Raw genomic sequence first — 11,351 nt, forward strand, 5'->3', positions numbered from 1 at the left:
CCCCTAGCGTATCCTGGTTTTCAAGTTATCCAGCAGGAATAAAGTTAAGTGGCACATGCGATTTAAAACAGCATCTTTTAAACCTTTGTCCTAAATTAAAATCGACTTTTTTCAATTGATGGTTCTCTGAAAAGTGCGGATTTTTACAGCAGAGACAATATGAAAAAAAACATATCAATCTATAAATGGTGGGTCCTTTTAACATTTCTAAAACTTTTGCAAATAAACACATAATTTCCCAACAATAAAAAAGTAGGAACAAACTTTGTTTTAAAAAATCTAATTGTTTACAATATGAAATAATAATAGTTGGTTTTATACTTGTTATATAAGCTGTGGTTAATGTTTATAAGTATTTACAATCAGTCTCATGATTTGAATTCAAATCTTATATTTACATTTTTCTAAATTGATAAAAATTAAAAATATCTAGAAATTAACAAAAGTCCATCTCTGACCTTGTTGGGACTGCTGGAAAATCTATTTTTGAAAGGAAAATACAAAATCTGTATTATTGATACTTGAACTTTGTTTTAGAGGCGTTGATATTGGCTTACTTTATACTATGGGAACATATATAACCTCATTTTAGTAATCAAATCCAACCGCTGCGGTCAGAGGAGCGCTGCAATCAATCCAAGAAGACGCCATGACAGTTTTGTTTCAAAGGAGCAAAGAGATAAGCTCCATTTTTTTCGCGCTTCCACCCTCCTCCCTTTCACATGATCTCTTTCAGAAGAGGGGAAAAACCCTCTCTTCCACTTTGGGTCCTCCAGGTTACTTTACCCAGGGCCTGTGAACAGGGTTCACCGGCCATGGGACAGCAGTCAGGGAAAACCAGGTTGACCAGCTGGCAACAACTGGCTTGACTCCAATCAGCTGAGCTCAGTGCTCAACAACTCAACAAGCTATTCAGAGCCCGTCAGCAGTANATAGGATATAAGGGAGATTAAATCAGAGCCCGTCAGCAGTATAGGATATAAGGGAGATTAAATCAGAGCCCGTCAGCAGTATAGGATATAAGGGAGATTAAATCAGAGCCCGTCAGCAGTATAGGATATAAGGGAGATTAAATCAGAGCCCGTCAGCAGTATAGGATATAAGGGAGATTAAATCAGAGCCCATCAGCAGTATAGGATATAAGGGAGATTAAATCGACCCGGCCCGCCCTACCATATGATTATACAATATACATGCTTTGCAGACAGGGTACTCCATTTGAAAAAGAGTTTTTAAAGATCGTCTTTTACTTTTTAAGATGTGTTTTTTTCACTATACCATATTAAATAAACTAATTTTTATGTTATAAAAAGTATAAGCTTGTGTTTTTTAATGTTTTTTTGCATCCCAAAAAATGTATTTTTTTTGCGATATTCAGTCTATTTTTTTCACTGTTTAATGTAGACAATAACCTATTCTGAATACATGTACGCGGTATTTGTACATCAGAAAAATATTTCTTATTCAAATGAAGTACCGTCTACAAAGAGGGAGAGAAACCCTGGACGCCATGACCCTCTGTTATGCAGACACGAGCCTCCCAGATATGCTAGGCAGACCGAGCCTCCACTATGCAGACCAAGCCTACGCTATGCAGACCGTGCCTTCGCTATGCAGTGAACGAACCTCCACAATGACAGAACAGCTTCTTTTAAATCTTGGTTTTTATGTGTAATGGAAAATGTTAGCAATTTTATTTGACGTAGTGGCATCTATTTTAAAAATTAGTCGTCCGTGGACACCATTTTGTACACAATGAACCACCCCAGAATCCGATATTTAAAAGAGTATCGTTGAACAAAACTCTTGAGTTTCTTTTTTGGGATCTTAACAGTTTGAAGATTTTGATTTAAGAGATTCGACAAAAATGCAGAATATGAAGAAACTAAATAGAATAATATTTCATAACAAAAATATTGATATTCACAAAACTGCCTGAACGCTTCTCAACAATTGGGGGGTAAAGAACTTCAAGTAATTCATACCCCAAAATGTTAACTTTAACTGCAGTAAACAATTCTGCATAGAATTTTCTCCAAAAAATTGATATCGTAAGTAGCAACAGGATGTTTGCCTTATATCATCGTTTGCAATCATTTCTTCAATTTCTTCATCAGGATTATTCATCCCTTCTTCTGCAAACTAAACAGGCAAACAAGGTTATAATGCAAGGAAAGTTATTTCAGAGGTGTACGCATCTGCAGTGTACTGTCTCTGGGCGGTAATGTAAACACAAGACGGATGTCGAAACATGATATAGGATCCAACTTTCACATAAAAGATCAATGAAATATTCTGGTCATAGAAATCTATTCTGTAAATTATCAAAATTATCAAAATTTAATGCTTTTAACCTCCTCGGATACTAAACAAACGCTGATTCACCCATTCTTGTTTACAAATTCCGCCCGGAGAGAACTGGTTTCAATATGTACGCAAAGTATACGCAACTGCGATTAACTTTCCTTGCATTATAACCTTGGGTGTAAGTATGTAGAAGTAAGCAAGTAATTTATTTACAATATTTAACGAAAAACTGTTTGTGTAAAAATATCTTAAAACCTACAAAATAGAGGTTTTATGAATATCCCACCACTAAAAAATAAAATAAGTAAGTGACAAACAAATTTTTTAAATTTAAAAAATAATTGGTGGTGGATTGTAGGCCTTTTTGACGATAAATTCCCATAATAAAAGTAGATATAATATGCATTAAAAGAAAATTCAAACAAGAGACAAATTCATCAACGACGACATTTTTTACCTTTTCCTCCTTTGGGTTATTTTCTTCATAGGTTTCCCGTTCCGGGTCACTTAAACAAATACTAGCCTGATCATCACTCTATATACGATAACCTCATTGGTTAAATCAAAGAAAATAAATACTTGAACATGTAAATAGTAAATTGTAATTGATAATTGTAAATGTAAATTGTAAATTATACAGAGTTACCAAAAAAAACAGAGATTAGGGATATTCAGCTCTCTTAATAGTTAAAAAAGGCGCAAAAGATGCATTAGGCTTGGGCCTTTTTAAGAAAAATTATTACAGAAATTTAATAATAGTATTTTTTATTGTAATTTCTAAACGTATTTAATATATACTTTTATAGAACAATACAAATTATAAATTGTTCAACTTTAACAGATAGGTTTATTAAATATTCGAAATAATTTTGCGTCAAACGCTAATCCTTTTTTTTGGGTCACCCAATACATTTAAATTGTAATTTGTAGATTTCAAATCTTAAATGTAAATTGTTTGTGTAAGAAAAAAATGTACTTATAATTTTAATTCTGAACATGAGCTCTACTAAGTACATAGTTATTTAGTTAGATATTTAAGCCAAACTTTTTTAAAACTTATAACATCTGTAGCTTCGATTCTAATCTAAATTCACACTCTTCTGAATAAAGATATTTTGGGAATGAGAAAAGGAATTGAGTCTTAGTCACAAACTCTGATTTTATAATCCCTTTTTCTTTGGAATCCAATGTCGTAAATCTTTTATATTTCAAACTTATATCATTTGATCTAACAGAATTCATAGTTTGAAATATCTGTGGTGGCATTGGAATCCAAAGATAAAGGATTTAGAAAAGAAGATTTTGTGGCAAAGACTCAATTCCTTTGTCCAAACACCCTAATACTAATTTAAATCCGAGGATAGAGATGTTTATAACAGTACATTGTTCTTACAGACCCTTACCAATGTATGTAGCCTTAGTTAAATAATAAAAAAAAACATTTAAATTTCAGAAATTACATAATAATGTTGGATTTATTGTTTAACCTTATTCTGGTTTTACCCTAGCTTGGAATTTATTGCCAAGTATTGCAAAGCTATAAAATTTATGCTTTTGACACTGAGTCTAATAAAAATGTCATAAAAACATTATTTCTAAAGCAAAATTTTCCTGTTTTCAATAATAGAATGTTTGTAAAATTGAAAGTTTTAAAATTCAGACCAAAAACTTTTATATAAGTGCAAAGACTGATAATAAAAAAATCAGGTTGTCAAAAACCGGTTCTAAAATTAGGAAAAGAAAATCAGGATGTCAAAAACCGGTTCTAAACAAAGTAAAAAAAACAGGTTGTCAAAAACCGGTTCTAAAAAAAGAAAAAATTAGGCTGTCAAAAACCGGTTCTAAAAAAAGGAAAAAAATCGGGTTGTCAAAAACCGGTTCTAAAAAAAGGAAAACAAATTAGAATGTCAAAAACCGGCTCTAAAACAAAGAAAAAAACATCAGGTTGTCAAATACTTTTTGTGTTTCGCGATTGTTTCTTTAATATTTAAGATTCAAAAATGAAATTAACCATTTAATTAGAAAACGAACCATGGATTCTCTTTGAAACTTCAACTACCCAATTTTAATGAAGAAATTCATGTTTTTCACTCTGAAAATGAATCATTTTAATTAAAGTTCTCAATAACAGTGCCTTTCAGATTTATGCAGCATGAAAAGGCAGGAAATCATAAGAAAAAAGACAAAACAATGCGTACTGCAAAGTTCAAAATATACTCATTGTATCGTAAAAGAATTAAGTCTATGGAACAAAATCAAATATTTAAACCTCAATATCTTTAGAACTCGATATTGTAAACCTTTGATATTTCAATCTCAGATTATTTGATCTAACAGAATTCATAGTTTAAAATATCGAAGGTCTGAAACATTTGGTTCCAAAGATATAGTGATTAGAAAATCAGAGTTTGTGGCAAAGACTAGATTCCTTTATCAATTGGTACCCATTTATTCCATCACCCGAACGTCAATGGTATGTAAACCTTTATGTAAACCTTTTAGTTTTGTTTATTTTCGAATTAAATTATATACTTACTTAAAAATTGTATATTTGTATATCTAAAAATATGTATTTGTATATTTGTATATCTAAAAATATGTATTTTTCCGATGAAAAATTTGTCCTGAAGAAATAAATACTACTACTCTTCATCCATTCTTAAACTACGTGACTGTGAATCTAAAGATACCTATTCTTTATTTTAGGATTTGCCCGATATTCACTCAACAGACATTTTAAACTTAAAATAAAGGGCCATTGGAAATGTTTTTTGGCAGTCTCTTTTATATATCTTGGTCAAAATCTAATCAATATAGCAATTAAGAAGGAAAACTTTTTGCGACCAACTTTGCTTTTTATTATTCTTAAAAGTTTTCAACACCCTCCCCCACCCCTATCACTCCCTCCCCTCTTCCCAGTGTCGTATTGACAACTATTGTGGAAAGTTGCGAATTTTTCTTCAAGTTTACGATTAGATTCTCCAGAATCCATTCTCTAATTTGTTTTACCTGATCTCCATTTTGTTTATTGATTCAATCTCCTTCCGAGATATTTTCTTTTTCGGAGAGTTCATTCGTTTCTTTGGAGAACCTTGGATGAAAAAGTAGAATCACAAGTTTTATTATCAAGTTATAATATCTAGAACTTTACTCAGAGAACAACACGAAACCTTTCTAATTGTATTTTTTATTATAAACCTGTTACGCTGGCAATTAGTTAATTTTTTATTATAAACCTGTTACGCTGGCAATTAGTCAATTTTTATTATAAACCTGTTACGCTGGCAATTAGTCAATTTTTATTATAAACCTGTAACGCAAGGAATTAGTAAATTTTTATTATAAACCTGTTACGCTGGCAATAAGTAAATTTTTTATTATAAACCTGTTACGCTGGCAATTAGTCAATTTTTATTATAAACCTGTTACGCTGGCAATTAGTGAATTTTTATTATAAACCTGTTACGCTGGCAATTAGTAAATTTTTATTATAAACCTGTTACGCTGGCAATTAGTCAATTTTTATTATAAACCTGTTACGCTGGCAATTAGTCAATTTTTATTTTGTTTAAGACTTGTTTACTTCTTGCACTAAGTTTACAAGTGTCTATTATAAAGATATTCAGGGTTACCCACAAAGGATGAGACTTCAGAGACGACTATACGAAATGTTTGCCGTCTGTTTCTATTTATAATTCCCTGCAACTGTAAACTTATTTCTTTCTTTGCTTCATCATAAAATAAGATATAAAAAACAAATTATTTCAAGTATGAAGACTTAATTTAACCTTAGCATTGTCATATTTACAGAGTTTTAAGTCTTTAAGTTTTAACACTTATATCAGAAAAACCTTGGATCTCTCGATAAAAAAAACATATTAAAACAACATTCATAAACTTAATTAAAACTCAGATTCATTTGCCAAATTGTTTTCAAAAACTAAAGTTTTTTTTCGAAAACTGTTGTGTCGTTGTTTTCTTTTCAGTTTTTTAAAAGTTCAAAATGAGTGGTTTGTTATAGTTGTAAGTATGACACATCGTTTTTACTAAAAATGATACAACGGGTTTTGCAAAAAAAAACACGTTTTCAAAAACTATTAACACCATTACCGGTGTTTTTTTTCTAAATTTTATCTGACCCGTAAATTTTGCATTTCTACATGAGCTACAATAGTGTTTTCTTTGAACTTACTGACCTGGGGGTGGCTTTTTTCCTTTTCGTGCAGATCCTGGTGGTTTTCTTATTTACTATCTGCTTAACTCAAGAGTTCTTGTTATTATGCAAGAGTATTATGATGGTAAACTAGAGTTCCTGGTGGTTTTCTTATTTAGTATCCCTTAAACTCAACAGTTCTTGTTATTATGCAAGAGTATTATGATGGTAAACTAGAGTTCCTGGTAGTTTTCTTATTTAGTATCCCTTAAACTCAACAGTTCTTGTTATTATGCAAGAGTATTATGATGGTAAACTAGAGTTCCTGGTGGTTTTCTTATTTAGTATCCCTTAAACTCAACAGTTCTTGTTATTATGCAAGAGTATTATGATGGTTTTCTTATTTACTATCCCTTTAACTATAAAACAGTGTTTCTTTGGTATAGCTATTTTAAACTAGATTTTTATTTTATTTTATTACTTTAATCTACCGCTTTCCAACCGAATAAAGATTGATTGATTTTGCTAAAAAAATAGTTTTTTTGTTGTCAAATTATAAATCCAATAATTTTTATTGAGATCTTTGTATATTTATTGTAGAATCAGATATTTCAAGTTTTATTTCTGAATTCTTGGATTTGTCCAGTAGTAGACTGTAGACAATTCCAACTATAGATTAACAACAATACAGATTGAACTTTAAATATCGGCTTTTCAAGTTTAGGGTTTTTTTTTCTTTCACAACACCTCTGAGTCAGAAGCTCAAAGGTGTTACGTGTATACATGACGAGTTGAATGACATGACAGAGAGAGAGCTTGCGCGTAACTGCTTTGAGCTTCTCCCACGAATATATTGTGAACGAAAAACCACTAAATCTTGAAAATACTTGTTTTCTATCTGTATTGTTATTAATCTATGATTCAAACCTTGGTTTTAAACCTTGCACGTTTTCAGACACAATATTGTATTTTACTTGTAAAATATAAACACTGAGAAACCTTAACTTGAATAAATGTTTTTCATTATTGCATTTTAAAATTGAGTTTTTAGTGCATTATTAATACAAATATGTATACAAATTTATCGCGATTTACGTCTGAAAAGTTTAAAAAAACTTTCGTTAGCCTTTTTTAGGTTAATGCATAAGGAACAAGAGCTGAAAACTTTAGAATGGGATTGGGATATTCATAATCCCGATCGTTTAATTAATCTGGAGATTAATAACAAGAGGAGAACAAGCATTATTTAATCTTGAGATTAAGAAAAAGAGTGGATCAAACATTAATCCCGATATCCACCATTCTAAAGTTCCCAGCTGAGTTTGATTAAAGATGTTTTCATCCCAGCGAACAGAACTAGTATTCCATTGTTATGAATAAGTTGACTTTAAAGTCGACTTAAAGTGCATAATATAAGTCCACTTTAGATAACTAGTTCACAAACTTGGATCAAAACTGGGATGAAAAAGTCGACTTTTTCATCCCAGTTTTAAACTAGTCACAAAATTATAACAAAATGTCGTGCAAAAGCCCACTTTTTATCCCGGTTTTGAACTTTTGTTCATGAAAAAGTGGAGTTTCAAAGTCGAGAAAATGTTGACTTTAAACGTCGAGCTCAAGTTAATTTAAGTCGACTTTTCATGTCAACTTTTGAACTTTTTATGTCAACTTTTTGAACAGATTTTTTTAAATTTAAACATTTTTGAATTGAATCTTTCAAGACGGATTTTTTTATCAATATTATTAATTATGAAAAAAAAATATTTGTGCTTGCACTAATGGTTTGTTTTTTACAAAAAAATAATGCACGCTACAAAAATTTGAAAATGAGACACGTTAACATAAAAGGGTTTAAACATTTTCATAAAAGGATGCCAAATGTTTCAACGTCTAAAAGTCAAAAGCGATATGAAATCGCAGCTTAAAGTCGAGTTTTGGAACGACTATTAACGAGTTTAAGTTGAGTTTAAGTCCACTTCTGGGAGTAAAAAGTTGAGTTAAATTCTCCTTCTACGAGTAAAAAGTTGAGTTAAAGTCGAGTTTAAGTCGACTTATGTTTGTTGGGATAAAATGACCAAATTCAGATAACTTGATCAATATTAAGTGGTAACTTAAAAAGTTGTGAAGAAGGGTATCAACTATGCTAAAATATCTTAGAGGTCCAGAATAAATAGTTATCTAGGACATTCATAAGCAGTAAGATTGGTTTAAAGGTACTATAAGCGTAATTTCACGTGACCCTCCATGCAAAGAAGGCAATGCCCGATTTCCAACATTACCCTTAAAACCATGACTGATCAATGTTGTGAGACTTATTTCTCGAGATTCTACAAAAAAGTGTTTAATTGTTGAACACTTTTTTCGTAAGCTGCTTTAAGTTTTAAGAATATTAATATTTGCAATGTCAAGAGATAGCAGAAAGTAAATATTTTCTTTCGAATTTTCGAAGACCGTTTTTAATGTAAATTATTCGGAAATCTGGGTTAAGGTCAAACGTACTCCGCTTTTTACAGGAATTTAAGTGGTTTTAAAGATATTTAAAAAACATCTCTCTTTACTGGATGAACAAACATAGGTTTTACAGGTTACCGCTGTTTATTGGGCATTAGAGGGTTACTTGATATTATACTTACAGTCCCCAACACTCTTCTTACCTTTGCCTCTGTCTTCTTTTCAATTGGTAGTTGTTTTGTTCGTTTTACAGGACTTCGTCTGGACTTAGTGGGACTTATACTTCGAGAAACTTCTTTCAGGTTTAAACTTCCTTTTACATTCGATCCATCTAACACAGAGAGAGAGTATATAGAAATCCTGAGAGCATATGCAAAATTGCCGCTGTAGTAAATCTAACCAGATGCAGCTAGGGATGGGCAGTTTTGACTTTTTTTGGAAAGAAAACGATAATTATGGAAACGGTCGTTTTTGAAAACAACCGTTTTAGAATAAAAACGACAAATATGGAATATTTGAATGACAAATAATTAAAGAATCTACAAATTGATCCCCTGCCTCGATCTAACAATCATTCAAAAATATCGCTTTAAACAAGAACATTTGTTTGAATAAATTTTAACCAAAAATGATTGTTTTTGATAAAAAACGAAAGTTTTGTCCGTTCGTTTTTCGTTTCAGAAGCATAAGCTAACACTTGGTTAGTTTTAACAAATAGTTTTTATTAAAAACGAATGTTAGGGAGTTGTAAAAATCCAAAAACTAATAACGATAGTTCTTCCGATTGTTTTTGAAAACGATTCCCATCCCTAGATGCAGGCATCCTATTTGCGCTAGCTATTCATGCATACAGACGTTGGTCAATTATAGAGACCCCTGCCGTATGTCTGCCAGCGTAGTAATGTAGTGGGTGTACTGTTCAGGGTAGTTCAAACTAGAACCGTAATGGTTGGTTTAGATCAGATTCCAATGTACATGAGTTGAGTGTGGGTGGAAACCATAGATTAATAAAAATAACAAATATGACACCATAGTGGTCTCTTCAAGATTTGGATTAAACTCGTTCACAATAACCCTGAGGCAGAAGCCCGGAGGAATTTAGCGTAGCCGGCGTAGAACAAGCTCTCTCTGTCTTTTAATTCTTCGCTGACTGCGCGAAACTCCTCTGGGCTTCTGCCTTAGGGTTATTGTGAACTAGTTTCATCAAAATCTTGAGAAGACGACATCTAATGTCCTATCTGTTATTTTAATCAATGGTTGAAACCCTAACACTTTCTTTGTAATATCGAACTGCGACTAGTTTTGCGAACATTTTGTTAAAAATAATGAACGGAATGTTACCGATAACATTCTTAATTTGCATAATTTGGATATTCAACCACTCTAAAAAATTGCATGATCTGAGCCGGTACAACCGTACTATATTTTCATTCAGTCTTACAGTCCAGTCTGGACTACCCAGTGAAGAGTACGTTTTATACAACAAATATTGCCTGCATCATGATGACAATGTATTACGCACAAAATGATAATGGTTCTGTTAGTAAAGTAAAGGTCGGGATGGATTCGAATTAAATGTTTTTGTGACGCTGAATAAGTTTTAGTTGTGGTAAGTGCTAAGTGTCATGATTAAGAGCACTGATCCAACAAAAAGCTAGAATATCAACTTGGTTTTACAAGTCTGGCTAGTTTTATAAAGAACAAAAATTCATAGGAAAAAATTAGAATGGAATTATAAATTAAATAATAACATGAAAACCGTTCTTGGAGTTTGAACAGCAGACATGCTAATTCAATTCAGTTTCGTGTGTTATATTAGATTTTTATTAAGATCCAGATTGAATTGTTTTGGTTGTGTAAATATCTTATTATTTTTATTTTTAAAAAGTTAACTGCCCAAAATTTACCCTTTAAAGCCACACAAAGCAATGGTACAATATCCATTAAAAAGTTATAACGATTGTTCCGTAAATCAATTTCAACATATTGCCGCTACTTTTGTTTAGCTTCTGGTAGATTAATCTCAAGTGAACCTACTCAAGTTTGAATTAGATATCCATGTTTTGTTTCTTTAAACTGGTTACTTTCTTTTGTGGGTTCTCTGCTGAATTGACTTGCACATTTCTTTCATGTAAGAGACAATGAAGAAACTCACAGAAATAAACACTTTTACAGTTAGAAAAACGACGGTATCTTCCACATTTTTGATCAGAATATGTTTTCAAGGTTACCGTTAAACTCGGGCATTGTCATCTTGGCATGGTGGGTCACTTGAAATTACGCTTACAGTTCCTATTACAGTTTCAGGAACGAAGCGTGTAATATATTTCTCGCCCTGGATTTGATCCTAAAAAGAATGTTTTTACCTATTGAGCTTGTGGAAGACTGCTCTCCGTTAAACCTCTCTGGTTCTTCCATTACACTAAACAGAAAGATTATA

The 11,351-nt window shown here is 31.7% G+C and overlaps 1 long non-coding RNA gene across 1 annotated transcript; it reads right to left on the reverse strand.

The window, feature by feature from the left end:
- Window positions 1-2,066: 2,066 nt before the first annotated feature.
- Window positions 2,067-6,535, reverse strand: LOC111715617 (uncharacterized). The gene is made up of 4 exons (XR_002768271.1): window positions 6,504-6,535; window positions 5,317-5,398; window positions 2,765-2,813; window positions 2,067-2,142 (listed from the first exon to the last, which is right to left on the reverse strand). It is a non-coding gene; the product is annotated as an uncharacterized LOC111715617 (long non-coding RNA).
- Between the last annotated feature and the right edge of the window lie 4,816 nt (window positions 6,536-11,351).

The sequence above is a fragment of the Eurytemora carolleeae genome, unplaced genomic scaffold (assembly GCF_000591075.1).
Source record: "Eurytemora carolleeae unplaced genomic scaffold, Eaff_2.0 scaffold1830, whole genome shotgun sequence".
NCBI lineage: Eukaryota > Metazoa > Arthropoda > Copepoda > Calanoida > Temoridae > Eurytemora > Eurytemora carolleeae.